At 34.7% G+C, this 17,472-nt stretch overlaps 1 protein-coding gene across 2 annotated transcripts in view; it reads right to left on the bottom strand.

The window, feature by feature from the left end:
- The window catches only part of MAGI2 (membrane associated guanylate kinase, WW and PDZ domain containing 2), a 1,487,205-nt gene that overhangs the window by 412,636 nt on the left and 1,057,097 nt on the right, over positions 1-17,472 (bottom strand). The window lies entirely within an intron of this gene.

Below are 17,472 nucleotides of genomic sequence, written 5' to 3'. Positions count from 1 at the left end.
TTCTTCTATGGTTCTTAATTAAATTCCTACCAAATTAAGGTGCTGCTCACCCTCACCATCTAAACACATCATCTCATCCCTCAAAACTCTCATTGTATCTGTACCTCCAATCTTCATGTAGGAAAGTATTAGACATTTAATTAGAAATTTTTCTAGGATGGGTTTTACCTGCTTTACGACCATCATATTCTTGAACAAACTGGTAAAATTCTTCATATGGAAGAAAATAAACTTATATACTCTTGCTTAATTTGGATAAACCTACAATATGATCATCAGAATGACCTTGTTTAAAAACAAAAATAGTGAATCAATAATTCTCCAGTAATTGTATATCTGAAATCCCATCTACATCCTGTTATGCCTTGTAAGTGGATTTCAGATTTGCATGGGAAACAGATTGTGCTTTGCCGCTGCATTTACTCTGTGGATTTGCTAATAATTTAGGAAGTTTGGCAAACACGATGCAGTGTAACTTATAATATTTATTTGCTCTCTCAACTGTGATTTTAATCCTCTAAATAACAAGCTCAGACAACAAATTATTGATATGTTTTGTACTGTTTATCAATATTTACTTAGATTTATTTTGGAAAAAAGTCAAATAGGGGCTATTTAACATAATTGAACATTAAAATGGTTTGATTTTATACTCACTGCTTTTTCATACATATTAAAAACACAGAGCAGTTATTGATGCAAACCTCTTTGCTTCTGTCTAGAACAAGATATTAGAAAGGGCAATTTCTTTATTCAGGTAAAAAAAAAAAGAAAGATAGGTAAAATCAACTTGTTTTGCTCCTTTTTTTCAAAAGAACATTTTAGATGAGCTAAGGAGATACCATGTGGTCTAACTGCTAAGTCAACTTGATATCGACAATACGTAATTTCTCTTTATTTCCCACACCTGTACAGTTGAGTATATGTTTTACATATCCACATTTTTGTACTCTATGTAGTTTTGGAAACTATTTTTATTTAGTAATATTTAAATTGAATCACCAGGAGATGCACCATTACAAAGTTTTCATGATTGAGTTTCAGTTATTTAAAGTTGCTTTGAAAAACTAATGAGCATTATTTTGTATGTTGATCTTGCTCTGTAAAAGATGATTGGAAAAAATGTTTAATGTTTCAAAATATATGTGGGCTAGAGTACTATGAAAAATGAATAAATATCAGAAGGTAGTGGAGTCTTTTGTTCTGAATTTGTGGGAGTAGTAGTAAGAAGTATTTGTGGTTTAAAATCTTGCTTTCCAATTTTCCACATCTTGTGGTTCTTTCTTTTCAACTCTAAACACTGTAAGAGCAGAGTTTTGCACTTTACATTTCTTTATTTTGTTTCTGAGGCCACACCCTATGGTGCTGAATGCTTACTTCTGACTCTATATTCAGGGATTACCTCTGTGGGTTCAGGGACCATATGGAGCACTATGAATTGAACCAAGGTCAGATGCATGCAGTGCAAGTGCCTAACCTTTAGGTTGTATTGTTCCAGCCCCCATAAGTTTCATATTTTAGTTTCCTTTTCAGTACCAAATCCCTGGAATATTGTTTAGAACAGAAATGAGTTCGTCATACATACTGTCTGAATTAGTGCAATGCAATGTACTCATTCACTACTGCTATTTGATTATTTTATGATATAACTAATTCTATGTTCTTTTAACAATTACTAGATTTTATGCTACATTTTTTTCTAGATAAACATCACTCAGTTTTTTTTTTGACTTTCATTCATCTTCCATAATTAACCTCTCAGGGATTTCTAAAATGTCTGAAGAAAATTTTCCTATGTCTATTCCTAATATATATTATATATACTTATTATAGTATATAATATTATAATATATAATAGATGAGGACTAATATATAATATATATTATATACATATATATATACTTATATATGAGAACCATGCAATCAAATTTTAGAGTCCATTTGATTTATTTTTTGTTTTTTTTGGGGGGGGAGGGGGAACCCACACATGGCAGCACTCAGGGGTTACTCCTGGCTCTACACTCAGAAATCACTCCTGGCTTTGGGGACCATTGAGATGCAGGGGATTGAACTGTGTCCATCCTGGGTCAGCCACATGCAAGGCAAACGCCCTACCACTGTGCTACCACTCTGGCCCCTAGAGTCCATTTGAATTGCTTCATCAGGAAGAGAATGTTACCTAGTGTTCCCCCTGTCCATACCCTGAATGTGATACACGAAGAAAGGTTTGTGATAGTCATAGATGATTCTTTGGAGATTTTTTAAACTTCCATTGAATGGAAATGACATTTAATTGAGCCCCTCTAGAATTAATTTTCTCAAATGTCTTTGAATATGTCCATTATTTAGGTGGAAGTGAAAAAGTGGCTTAATTATTATTCTAGCTCCTAGGAAGCTTCAAGTGTCAACCTTTCAAATGCTCAAGAGTTGAGTTACATCAACCAGATGTAAAATCAGATAAAATCACAAGTGAAGTCATTAAACTGGGAAAATATACAAATATTAGTTATGAAGTTAGTGTTGATTATCAAAGCACTGAACCTTAAATAATAAATAAAACCAAAAGCTTACCAAACAGGGAGATATTCAGAAAAAGGGCATACTGTTAAAAATAATGGTATTCCAACTTTGGATCTTTTTTTGGACCATCAAGAATGGTGTCACAAGTTTCTGATGGGCCTTAGGCCATATTTTAAGAATCCCTGATCTGAAGGGAAAAGAAATCCAAACTGATACTGAATCTTTTCTTGTTTGATCTGACTGGCAAAGAAAGAGGAAGTGATACTTCTCATTTGATTATATTTCTCATTAAGAATAAATGCTTCATTGGTCTAAGGATTTAGATTCATTAAAAATTTGATTAGCATTATTGTATTGGGGAACTCTCTGCTGCTTCAAATAAATGCTGGCTAAATGAAGAATAAAAAAGGTTCAGAATATAAGCCTCATACACTTCATGCAAAGTTTTATAATAAAACACATGCATATAAAATCATAAATAAAATAAAGTACATTAACACAATACTGTGAATGTTTATGTAACTGTAAACATATATACATTAAAAACTATTAGTAACTCCTGCCTTTTTTGTTACTTTATCTTCTATCTCTCATCCTGATGCTCTTTCCTTTCTTTCTAATCCATTCTAACTTTAATGATTCATTAGTTAAATACTTCTCTTAAGAACATTCTTTTACCCCATGATCATTCTCCTCCTCCTAAGTGGTAAAAGTTACACTAAATCAATCAATAGCTTATCTTTTGAACTATCACTGGAACACTGATCAATATTGCTCACATACACATGGAGTAAGGTTAATATAAATTTGTGACATTTAACTTCAACTTGACTCCCAAACCTGTCCTGCAGTTTCCATCCTACAGTGGGTTTTCTAGACGTCTATATGACAGCTTTTCTTGCACAAGGTTTTGTTGGGAGAGAACTGTCAGTAAAGTGAAAATGAGAAAAGCAGGATAGGAGAGGGAACAAAATTTAAACAAAGATGAGGTCTTAACTCTTCCATGGAAACTAAGGGCCTCTGCATTTGAACTCCTCATGATAGTCAACCAACTCTGTGTCTTTTCCATCCAGGAATGAGAGTTGGGTTAGTGGAGTGAAGCTTAGACCTCTAGTCAAAGCAAGTCTCAATTCCCAGAGTTAGCTAGAACCATAAGCAGTCAACATGCATAACCCATAATTCCAGATGTATCAAAGAAACAACAACAGTAAACTCCAGTCATATCTTCTTCATTATTCCAGTAAGATATTTTTTGTTATTGCTCAAATAAATACTTCAAACTTTCTTTTCTTCAACTGATCACATAATTTCTCTCATGCCTTTTAAAAGAACTTGCCTTCCTTTTCTCAGAAAACATAGAAACTATGCCTACATTCCTATAATAAATCCTGCTGTTCTTCAGAAAATAGGAAAAAAAATTTAAAGTAATTAAAAAACCCAGACTGATATCCCACTGGTTAGGGCTCTAGCTTCTGCCTCAGTGCTATTTTGCCAATACTCAATCCATTGAACCCTTTCAGCAGATTTCTTCTCATTCTACCCAGAATTTGTGTTCAATTAAATTTAAAAAATTAGGCCAGAGAGACAGTGAAGAGGGTAATGAGTTTGCCATGTAGGCATCCACCCTAGTTCAATTCCAAGAACCTCAATTTGAGCCCCAAACCCCAATATGATGCCCTTCTTTACTCATATCTTTTTATTTTTGGGTCAAGTTGTGGGATCAGATAAGATTTTTAAAGAACATATTAGAGTGACACTAGCTTGTTTGAGACTATTGATTGATATAAATTCTTCATATATAGCTGCAAAACAATTTAGTCACATATAAAATTCATCTTCAAGTTTATCTCAGAATGAAGTATAAGTCTGACAGAGTGACTACCAAAACCTGTAAACTCCACCAGGCACTTATTCATTGCACGAAAATTGCTTTTATGGCCTTTAGCCCACATCCAGCAGTGCTCAGGTTAGAATTTCTTTCTGGTGTTGTGCTCAGAGTTCATTATTGATAAGGCTCACGGGCCTATACACAGTACTGAATATGCAACCTGGGTTGATTCAAAGTGAATGTGGGTTTCTCCAGAGAGGAGAGAGCCCTGTCAAGTAAAATCATGACTACTTTTCTAGATTGGAATATAGGAGATCCTCACGAATGAAGTGAGCCCTGTGAAAAAGAAAAAATAGGCACTCCACCCCTTAATAGTAGTAGTTTTAGGGTAACTCCACTAAGATGGAGCATGTTTGGCTCATGTGTCCAAAGCTGGCCTCCTTAGATGTTTATCACTTGGAGGTTTATTGCTAGGGTATTGATAAAGCAGGACTGCTCAACTTCCTCTTGATACATATTGATAGATCTTTGATGGTACTGAGCTGGTTTTGACTTTTTGAAACTTCTAAAATTCAACAAAGGAGCCCTCACCCCTCCCATTTCTCCACTTCACTAAATATGAAATAGAGGCTGAAAGGGTTTCCAAAAAAATGAGAGTACTGGGAGGCAAATTCTTTGTAGGCAAGAGTATCAGTTCAGTAGCCAGCACCACAATATTGCACAGATACTACCAGAAATAACCCTAAACATTCAGCTTATAATTGGCACCATCCAGCACCACAAATATAGTTATAAAATGAAAGAAAAATAAAACAAAGACAAAAATATTTGATAAAAGTAAGAAAGGAGCACAAACATTTTTTTTTTTTTTACAAAAATCTAGAAAAAAGAAGCCAGAGCAATAGTACAGTATGTAGGCTGTTTGCCTTGCATGAAGCTGGCCTGCATTTGATCCAGGTATCTCATATGGTTTCTGGAGTCCAGGAATGATCCCTGATGAAGAGCCAGAAGTAAGCCCAGAGCACAGCTGGGTGTGGCCCCCAAACCCTACTCCTTTCTAAAAATAAGATAGGCTTGAGGAAAATATTCTTTTATCTAACTTTTTAATTTTTATTTATTTATTTACTTCTTTATTTATTTATTTATTGGTTTTGGGGTCACACCTGGCAGTGCTCAGGGGTTACTCCTGGCTCTATGCTCAGAAATAGCTCCTGGCAGGCTCAGGGAACCATACAGGATGCCGGGATTTAAAAAACCATCCTTCTGCATGCAAAGCAAATGCCTTACCTCCATGCTATCTCTCTGGCCTAGCTTGAGAAAAATATTAAAGCATTTTACTTTTTAATTAAAAAATTAATAAAGTCTTCATATTATCCAAATAAAATCTCTCTGCTTTACTCTGTCTTCTCCTAAAATTCCTTGCTGTGACAATAAGCACATATGGGAGGTTGTGCCCTGAGAAAGCTCCTGAGGGCCTTTGTAAGTTCTAACTTCTCCGTCACCTCACACCTTAGGTTATGGGGTGAGTATCACCCACTACTAGTTTTTGTCTCTCAATTCTCCTTTGAACACTAATATATCTTTTTTGTTTGTTTTTGTTTTCGGTGTCACACTCAGCTGTACTCAGGGGTTACTCCTGGCTCTGCACTAAGAAATCCTTTCTGGCTAGGGTACCATATGGGATGCTGGGAATTAAACCCAGGTCCATCCTGGGTCAGCCACATATGAAGCAAACACACTACGACGGTGCTATTTCTCTCTGGCCCCACTAATATATCTTTCAATGATTTTTCTAAAAATCTTATTCATCTTAGGTTTTGGAATTGGAAATACCATAGATTTGACATTTTTGACATTTTCTTGATAATAAAACTATTTCCCAAAGTAACATTGTTTATGATATTATGTGAGCTTTAGGTGTACAGTCTTATAAATTGCTATCTGTAAAGAATATATTTATACCCCCACCAATTTGTGGTAGTCATCCACCACATATAGTTGACCTGATATCCTTTCAGGATTTACTCACCCTAATTTACATTCCTTCAGCAATCATTATAGGTTCTTAGATTCTATAATTGTTTTTAATTTTATTAATTATAAAGAAGCTCTTTACTAAATATGAGTGAAATCATATCATTTAATTTTTGTTCAATTTTTATTGGATGCAAGATAGGAAAGTGGTGTCAAATTATTTGGGGGAATCTCCAGCAATGTGTGAGGCATAAGGACTACTTCTAGAGGTCCTTGGTCTAATTATGGGCTACTACTGATTGTTTGACTTAGCCCTGGTGATGACCGGGTTCAAAAGAGCTGCTCCAATAATTTTTGGGGAAGCCATAATTAATTCCCATAGGAGTTCAAATGTAATACAGTGCGGGTGTTGAACATGAGGCCCTAAACATATAAGGCTTACATTGTATCATTCTGATATATCTCACTGGCCCAATATGAGGCCTACTGGTTTTTGAGATTTAATTTAAAACAAAATTCTTTTAAAAAATTTTTGGTTTTGGCTATAAGACATATTGAACAACACATAGGCAAAACACTCCAGGACATTGAGACTACAGGCATCTTCAAGGAGGAAACTGCACTCTCCAAGAAAGTGAAAGCAGAGATTAACAGATGGGAATATATTAAACTGAGAAGCTTCTGCACCTCAAAGGAAATAGTGCCCAGGATACAAGAGCCACCCACTGAGTGGGAGAAACTATTCACCCAATACCCATCAGATAAGGGGCTAATCTCCAAAATATACAAGGCACTGACAGAACTTTACAAGAAAAAAACATCTAATCCCATCAAAAAATGGGGAGAAGAAATGAACAGACACTTTGACAAAGAAGAAATACAAATGGCCAAGACACATGAAAAAATGCTCCACATCACTAATCATCAGGGAGATGCAAGTCAAAACAACGATGAGATACCACCTCAAACCACAGAAAATGGCACTCATCACAAAGAACGAGAATAAACAGTGTTGGCGGGGATGTGGAGAGAAAGGAACTCTTATCCACTGCTGGTGGGAATGCCGTCTAGTTCAACCTTTATGGAAAGCAATATGGAGATTCCTCCAAAAACTGGAAATCGAGCTCCCATACGATCCAGCTATACCACTCCTAGGAATATACCCTAGGAAGATAAAAATACAATACAAAAACCCCTTCATTACACCTATATTCATTGCTGCACTATTTACCATAGCAAGACTATGGAAACAACCCAGATGCCCTTCAACAGACGAATGGCTAAAGAAACTGTGGTACATATACACAATGGAATATTATGCAGCTGTCAGGAGAGATGAAGTTATGAAATTTTCCTATACATGGATGTACACGGAATCTATTATGCTGAGTGAAATAAGAGAGAGAGAGAGAAAAACGCAGAATGGCCTCACTCATCTATGGGTTTTAAGAAAAATGAAAGACATTCTTGCAATAATAATTTTCAGACACAAAAGAGAAAAGAGCTGGAAGTTCCAGCTCACCTCAGGAAGCTTACCACAAATAGTGATGGGTTTAGTTAGAGAAATAACTACATTTTGAACTGTCCTAATAATGAGAATGTATGAGGGAAATGGAGAGCCTGTTTAGAGTACAGGCGGGGGTCGGGTGGGGAGGAGGGAAACTTAGGACATTGGTGATGGGAATGTTGCACTGGTGAAGGGGGGGTGTTCTTTACATGACTGAAACCCAAACACAATCATGTATGTAATCAAGGTGTTTAAATAAAAAAAATTTGGTTTTGGGTCATACTCGGCAGTACTCAAAGGTTATTCCTGGCTTTACACTCAAGTATCACTCCTGGTGGGCTCAAGGAACCATATGGAATGCTGGGGATCAAACCCAGTTCGGTCACATGTAAGACAAATAAATGCCTTACTCTCTGTATGTGTTCTGGCTCTAAAAAAGATTTATATGAGAAATATATATATATATATCTGCTGTTATTATTTTTTCTTTTTTGTTAATTTGTTTTTTGTTTGTTTGTTTATTTGGGGCCATATCCATCAAGGCTCAGGGATTTCTCCCGGCTCTATACTCAGGAATTATGCTTGGCTATTATCAGTAATTGATTACTCCTGTTTCTGTACTCAGGAATCACACATGTTGGTCTCTGAGGACCATATGGGATGCTGGGGATTGAACTGGGTTGGTCACATGCAAGAAAAACATTTTACCCTCTACTATGCTCTGTTGGTATCATATGTTTCAACACATCTTGGATACATACAGGAAAATGAGAACTCTGAACTGAATAGAAGGGTATGATCTAAGTTTGACCAGTTTTTCATGAAAAGGCACAATCCATAAAAGTGAATCACTGATGCAAATAATTATCTTACCACTGATAAAAATGAATACATCATCCACTATTTTGTCATGTGTCCTATTTTCATCAAATGCCAATTAAAGAATTCTCCTAGGTTTTGTGACCTATGCCAAATGAGTCCTGCAGGTCATCTGCAGTCAAGTTCTGATGCTCACCATGCACAACCAGAGAAGTGGAACTTTTTATAGAATGTCATTTTAACAAGGCTCATTATATACTCACACATGAACTAGAAATGCTAAGTTGTTAATAGTTTTCCCAGGGTTTTGCTCTTGAAATGAAGCTTCAGCACTTTTTTTTCTGATTTTCAGCATCCCAATTATGCTCATAAGCATGAAACAGCCAGGCTGTGACTATATACTTGGTGAGAGTTACAAAACCCATATAAGTTGTGACTATTATACCTAACTTCAGGTCAAACCAATCAACTGTGGCCCATTTATAGCAAGCACAGTTGGCAGTCTCTGAAAAGAATCAGTCATTTTGATTTTTCTATGTGGACAGCAGTTTATAAGTTATGACAAATTTATCATTGGAATGTTCTAGAAAGATTATAGCCCATAGAAACACTATATATTCAAATTAAGGATTATGTGTGCTGTTAATAATACTTAGACATATTATCTGAAGGAGTGGAGACAACTATAGTTTACTAAATGGCATCAGGAAAATGAGTCACTTTGAGCAAGATTATACCAAGTATGAACATAGAATGTTATTCTGTCATGCATGCCAGGATGGCCTTTTCTAAACAGGCCATGAGATGTTCAAAACTAGTTTTTCACAATAATACATCATCAAAATTATCTGTTTTAGGATAAAGCTTGGTTCCTCATTTTATGATATAAGAACACCCGATTGTTAAGTTAATTGTTGCTATTAATAAGATTGACAAATTATCCCTTAATTGAAGTAAGGTCTTCAAAAACAATACAGGCAACTTTGCACCATATTATAAAAATTAAATAAAGCAGTGTTCTGGGGCAGGCAAGGTGGCACTAGAGGTAAGGTGTCTGCCTAGCCAAGGAAGGACCGCGGTTCGATCCCCCAGCGTCCCACATGGTCCCCCCCAAGCCAGGGGCAATTTCTAAGCGCTTAGCCAGGAGTAACCCCTGAGCATCAAATGGGTGTGGCCCGAAAAAACAAACAAACAAAAAAAAAGCAGTGTTAACGTAAGTAGAAAACAAAATATAAATACTAATAAGGATGGAAACAAAACAATTATCCTTGATTTTGACTAGATAATTACTGTCCTCAGAAAGCTGAATAGGAAGTTCTAAATTTTTAGATTTACTATGCTTTGGAAGCATTTCATTATTATATACTATGTATGAACTAGCCTTTAATTTTGGTAGTCTTAGGAGTTTTTCATGTCAAATTTGTATGACTAGAAAATTTCCAAAACACTTATTGACCTAAAATATATATTAATAATAGGGTCAAAAAATCAGTGAATTAAGTGAATAGGGCCAGAGAGCTGGTAGAGGAGTTAAGATGCTACTTTGATGGTGACTGACTTTGATTAGAACACAGGCCTATGTGCTTTACCAGAAGAAGGTCAGTACTAGACCCTGAGCACTGCAGGTGAGTCTCAAAAGGAAAAATAAATAAAAGAAGGTTTATTACCTATAAACAGCCACGAGTATCTATTTGAAATGAGATACAGGAATCAAATTACAATCTTTTTAGATTTGAGAACTGGTATAAATAGGTAATAAAAAGAGAATTGCAACTTTTTAACTTGGGATATTATTTAAAATGAATTTGCTTCACACAAATTCATCTCAGTACATTCCTCAAAGATTAGATACAGTAGACATCACACAAATCAATCTTCATACAATTACTAGATACTATAAAATATTTGATTAATTCTATAAACATCTTTTATAGAAGTCACTTTGAAATTTTCTTCTTTTGGAAGACTGTGAAACTAACACTTAATTCCAACTTCCACATTATTTTCTTCTTATATTTCCACTGTATTGTAATTTCCCTCTCTTTATTTTATCCAATTGTGCTTGCATAAAAATAGTAGGTTCCTCTGAGACAGGTTCCTTCAGCAGCACTTAGAATCACGCCCCACCCAGGAGGACTGACTTTGACAATCCCCCCCCCCCAATACTGCTCTGGCACGAACTTGTACCAGGGTAGGTTCATACATACCCTGATAATGAGAAAACAGAACAGTTTGATCTAAGGGCAGGTTGTCCTACCTCATCACCTAACGGTGAGATAAAATCAGAAGACACCCCATCCTTGGATCTGTGCAAAAACCAACATCACTAATAACAGAAGACTGACTAACTACGACAACTACCACTCTTGGGACCATAAAGAAAGATTCTATCCTAGACTTCATCCTAGGATCTGGGAAAAACCAAGATCTCTAATTATGGAGAACTAATTTTGGCAACCACAAACGAGCAGATCATTTCCTGGCACTATAAAGAAAGACCTTGGGGTTTGACAATGAACATGTTCAGAGCCTGTAGTTGGTCTCATGACAGTATGCTTCAAGGGTGGGAATTTCATTTATAACTTCCCCAATAATTAATGTGCCTATGCAAAAAAGACAAAACAAAACTAAACAAACAAACAAACAAACAAACAAAAAAAGCACCTTGCCACATCAGCCCCAACCTTTTTCTTTTTCTTTTTTTTCTTCTTTTAAAAATATACATTTATATCTTCTTGCCCACTTTCCTTTTTTTCTTAACAGAACCATAGAACATGAAGCATCTTGTTTTGCCTCATATTTCTATGTCTTCCTACAAACTGAGAAAAAAAAGTGGATGGTACCAAGGGCAAAGTGGTCTCATGAGCATTGAGTGGAAATAAAAAATGATTAGACCTAAATAACCAACCCAAAGTCAACAACAATAGAATCAAGAAACCCAAAATACAAAAAAGCTATACACAAAAGATTACACTAGCAGTCCAGGGGGGCTAAGGGTGGAGTTATGGGATGCATGCTAGGAACAGTGGAGGGGGGTGGTCAACACTGGTGGTGGAATTGCCCTAATTCATTGTCACTATGTACCTTAAATATAACTGTGAAAGACTTGTAAATCACATTGTTCTCAATAAAAACCATTTAAAAAATAGTAGGTTCCTGAAGAATGCAAAATAGTGATGAAGAACTTTCAGATAATTTAAACAAAAGTAAACTGTATTCAGTTCAATCTTGGAAATTTATTAAAATGTAAGAGGTTTCAGAAAATTTCTTTCACTTTATTTATAAGCAGTATTGACCCTCAGGGCAGAATAAAAAGGAAAAGGAATGTCTAGTTATAAACATAAAAGATGGAAATTTATTCATAATTAAAAATTGCCCCCATTTAGGGATAATTTAATCAACTCAAATGGTCTATGATTTTCCTTTCATTAATGAGATGACTAAGTTGGATACAGCATGAAAAAGCACATGCTTCATTGTGATGAAAGTCTCTTTTAGGCAGAATGCTTGAGGTCTCTGTGAGTTTGAAAAGAAACATTCTTAGGAAAATGGTGTCTGTGTGATTAAAACAGGTCTTTATTAACTTGAGGGTGACAAGAACATTTCTCATTTTCTCCACTCTTTTTTTCTTCACTTTGTCACTTTTGTTGGCACAGATGGCAAAGGGAGTCTCAAAGTTGAATTTGCACAAAGTGACAGTGATTAGTTTATACAGCTGGGACTAGAATTAAGGTCACCCCAACTTTTCATCTACTGTGTTTTTCCTCATGGATGGTCATTCATTCATTCATTCATTTATTCATTCATTCTGTGGTCTGATATGGGGTTTACTGTAATGAATGAATGGCAACTGAAATTGTGAGATGGAATTCAGATAATAATAGAATATAACAAGAAAAAGTTGCTATTCTAGGGGTGAGCTGAACTGGTAGAAGGTTGACACTGAGGCAATTTTAGAGGTTATTTCAGCTTTCACTAGCCACCATATAATTAATTAAGGGAGGTAGTAAATTCATGACTTTGGGGTACTTCTCTCCATCAATATAGTACCCACAAGTGACTAAAATGTTTCATTGTTAAATACTGAGTTTGTGAAAATAGACAACTATTCTGCAGATTTTCCACTCTTCAGATTTTTCTTCTATTTATTCTGCCCTAATAGAAGGGGATGATTTCAGAATTTACTGTCCTAAAGACAATAATTTAACTATGAACATTGTTGTAAACACTGTGCTTAAAATAAATTATTATTAAAAAAAGAAGTTACATATCTAATACTATATTAGAATGGGTGGGAAGTGGGGGGCACCTCTTGATGTTTATAATTCAGAAAAAAACATAAAGGAGCAATTTTTTTATAATCCATTTAACAAACATTTATTGAATTTACTCAAAAGATTGCAATGTTGGTCCCAAGCGAAATCGATATCATCTAATGGTGAGCACTGAGAATGAAACTACTTAATCTCAAGGCATCCTGTGAGGATTGTGATAACAATAACCATGATTTGTATGGCAATCTTATCACAGAAGGAGCTCTGAAAATTGGAGAGCACAGTATAAAGATAAGGCATTATTAATAGTGTCAAATTTTGTTTATGATTTTTGGTTTAATTCTGAGTATATTATCTATGTGTTTATGTGCTCAGGGTTTTGAAAGATCCTCCAAATAAGTAGTTAAAATGTGAAATTCAGTTTAAAAATATAAAAATGTACATTTCCCCAGGAAAACAACCAAATAAGAAATGTTTTATTAATATTTCTCATTATGATCTAGTAGATAAAAATTAATAAACACATACTGGCATTTCAGAGAAGTAGTACATAAATGTCAATTAATTTGAAATTAAAAATCAAAACTAAAATTATAAATATATCTACATTCAATATGAATAGTAGAATGTAAAAGTTCTGCTACTGCCTTTTTAGTACATTTTTAAATTTTAGAAAATATACCACATTTCAGGCTATAGAATATTCATAGATGAATAGGTTATGGAAAAATTTTCTTGCTTTCAATATATACATATATATGATCATTTTCACCTTAATTTTAATGACCCCCTTTCCTCCATTCATCATCTTATGTCTCTCTAGGATTTGGGTTTTTTTTTTTTTTTTTTTGGCTCTATAATGTTCAGAGTCTACTTCTTACTCTACTCTCAGAGATCCCTTCTGGGGGGTTCGGAGACCATATGAAGTTCTGGGGATAAAACCTGGCTGGCCACATGCAACACAAACACCCTACCCTCTGTATTATTGCTCTCTAAGATTTGTTATTCTTTTACTCAGGAATCTTATAGAGTCACAGCTCTTCTGGCTGCTACATCTAGACCTAAATCTGCCTGTTCTCCTTTGCATAATGAATACATGTGAACTTTTTCCTACAAGTACACTGGATAAATACTGAGGTACCATGGTGACAGGTGCTAGGCAAATACACAGATGGAGAAACTGAAAAACTTCATTAACATCATCTAATCTCACTAATGATCTAGTCTTTAAGGAAGACTTTCTTTAGGGAAAGAGGGAAATCAGTTGAAGCAAATCTGTATAAATTAATTGCCAATTCCCCAGGGTTTTAGTTTCAGGTAGTTGAAGCCAGCAGTCACAAAAACCTTATATTTATTTTTTTCTTGCAATAATGTCTTATGCTAATTCTTCTTTTGACAGCCCAAACATCTCTTTTATGCTCTATAAACATCCCTGATGATCTAGTCAAGTGGATCAAAAGTTTGTTCTTTTCAAATATCACTTATATAGTTCCAAGTCAAGACTTTACATGTGCAAACTGTAGTTTCTCATTTCTTATCCAATTCAAAGATGAACACGCAAGTGTTAAATAATATGTTAAGCACTTTTCAAACATTGCTGCATTTCATTGAATAGTTGTTGCAAATTTGAAGAAATTTTTCTGAAAAACAGTGATTTGAGAGCAATATATGAAGCTATTCAAATTGTGTTCATATACTACTGAAAACGAGGGTGCAATTATTTAGTAACATAGATTTCTTTAGCAATCTGTAAACACATAAAACTATGTGACAATACTTTGCTAAAATATTTTGATGCTTTTCCTTGTTCCACTCTTAACTTTCATTATATTTTTGATATAACATACACAATTTTGGCATCCTGGACAAATACATTCATACTGTTAAGGTAATATGTGGTCCACCTGACCTGCCCACCATTTCCCACAGAGTATTATGGAATTATTATCTCACATAAACAAGATATGGTTCATATGCCATAACAACTTGCAAGGTATTTTTGCTGTTATGTGTTTTTTCAAAACACACATATGAATCAAGCTCTTAATATATATAAACTTTATGATCTATAAAATCTATAGCAATAGTAAAGTATTTTTTCATTTGAGCTATTTCTAAAATATGTATTTCCTTTTCTTTATATATGAAACACACTTCAGGTATAATTTTAGTGCTAATACATATAGTAGTAAAATGGCTAGAATAAAAGATTTTGACAAATGTTGATGAGGATATTTAATAAGAGGAATGTATTCATTACTGGTAGTAATGCAAAATTGCACTGTCACTTTGGAAGACAATTTGGAAGTATCATACAGGGCCAAATACAGTCTAACAGTTCACTTCAGTAAACATGTAAATGATATCACACAAAAAATATACTCAGAAGTCTTTATAACAGCATAAATCATAGTGGTAAAATATCAGAAATAACTTAGATATCTTCTAATAAGTTAATGGACAAATTATGGTAAAAACTATAGAATGAAACATTATTCAGATATAAAAAGAAAGATTCTCTCAAGCTAGGCAAAGCTATATAGGAACTTTATTACCTCTTTTCTGCATCATTTGTGCTATCATTTTACAACTGTGCTGACTTTATTTTCTACTTGCATTGCTGCTGCACCAGGCCCAACATTAGAGTCAAGATTTCTCCACCTCTGTTCTTTTTCCTCTCCTATAGACACCTTAATTCAAATTTCTATAAACCAAAAACCATATAGAGCAATTGTATTTATTTATTTATTTTGGGGATCATACCTGGCTATACTCAAGGCTTACTATTGTATTTGTGCTCATGGGTAGGAATTAGAAGACCATATATGGTGCTAAGAATCAAATCTGGTCAGTAGTGTGCAAAGCAAGCACCTTAGCTCCAGTGCTATCGCTTCATTCCAGTTCATAGAGAAACTTTATTACATGTTGTTAAGTGAAAGAAGTCTAAATGGAAACATGCAGCATGACTTTAGCCATGTGGCTTTCTGGAAAAAGTAAAACTATAAAAATGGAAGCAGTTAGCTTTTTCAGGCTTCCTACTCAAATTTACCATAAGCCTAAAGCTATTATAAAATAAAGATTTATTAACATTAAAATACAAAATTTTAGAATTTATCCATTAAAATATTGCGCTCTCTATTTACACAGCACTATTAGAAACTCTTAATTTTGTAATCTTATCCTAATAATAGGATATAATCCTAGCTCTAAGTCACCTACATTTATATTACATTTATACCTTACTTCTAATAATAATGAAATTTAATAATGTGGATAATATAAGACTATCTCAGTCCAGATTATCAAGCCTTTATTGGCAAATTGTTATGGCAGGTGAGTGAAATCCCCCTGGATCTTTGTTTAAGAGTCACTACTGGAAGTGCTCAAGGAACCATATATGGTGCCAGGATCAAGTTGGGTTCAGTCACATACAAATCAAGTTCCTTATCCTCTGTATTATACCCCCAAACCACTATTGGTATATTATTAAACAAGTTTTAAATCTGTCTGTCATTTGAATTTTCTTGTGCACTGTCCGATGAGTTTATATTAATGCATATTTGTAGAGGATGTTGGGCCACTTACAGCAGTGCTCAGGGCTTACTCCTGGTTCTGTGCTCAGGAATGATTGCTTATGAAGTTCAGGATGCATATGTGATTCCAACTATTGAATCCACTGCTGCTGCATGCAAGGAAGCACCCTATTAGCTGTACCGTTTCTGTTCCCTATATGATTATTTGAATGAAGATAAAAATATACACAGAACACACTTTCTAGCATATACTAATTTACTAAAAGGTGACTTTTACTAATTTGTCATGATCCAGTGATCCAAACAAAAACTAATTGTTAACCAGGTATTTCTTATTTTCAGTAATGTTATTCTGGCTTCTACAGATTACAACATCCTTTGCTAAATCTTAAAAATAATTTGCCTAATAATTTCTTCTTATTTATTATTTCTTTCAACGTTTGATGTAATCTATCTATTTGTCATTCATTAAACCTACTCATTAGTACTTTTGATCATGGCAATTCCCCCATTTTAATTACTTGCAGTGTTTATGAGTCTGGAAATTTAAAATAGTTTAAAAAATATGGGATACTGTTTTTAAACATAATTTAAAAGTTGAGATTTACAGACTTACTCAGAGATCTTTTTTTTGTTTTTTTGTTTGTTTGTTTGTTTGTTTGTTTTTTTGTTTTTGAGTCACACCCAGCAGTGCTCAGGGGTTACTCCTGGCTCCATGCTCAGAAATCGCTCCTGGCAGGCTCAGGGGACCATATGGGACGCCGGGATTCGAATCACTGACCTTCTGCATGAGAGGCAAACACCTTACCTCCATGCTATATCTCCGGCCCCACTCAGAGATCTTGGATTCAATTTTTTCTAAATAATTTTTCTCCTGTGTCTTTTTGCTTTATGACCACACCCAGAAATGCTTCAGAGTTATGCCTGGCTCTACACTCAGGAATCACTCCTGACAGTGCTTGTGGGACCATATGGGTTGCTGGAGATCAAACTCTGGTCAGTCAGGTACAAGGCAAG

This window comes from Suncus etruscus, chromosome 1 (assembly GCF_024139225.1).
Source record: "Suncus etruscus isolate mSunEtr1 chromosome 1, mSunEtr1.pri.cur, whole genome shotgun sequence".
Lineage (NCBI taxonomy): Eukaryota > Metazoa > Chordata > Mammalia > Eulipotyphla > Soricidae > Suncus > Suncus etruscus.
This window is presented reverse-complemented; position numbering and strand designations above follow the sequence as displayed.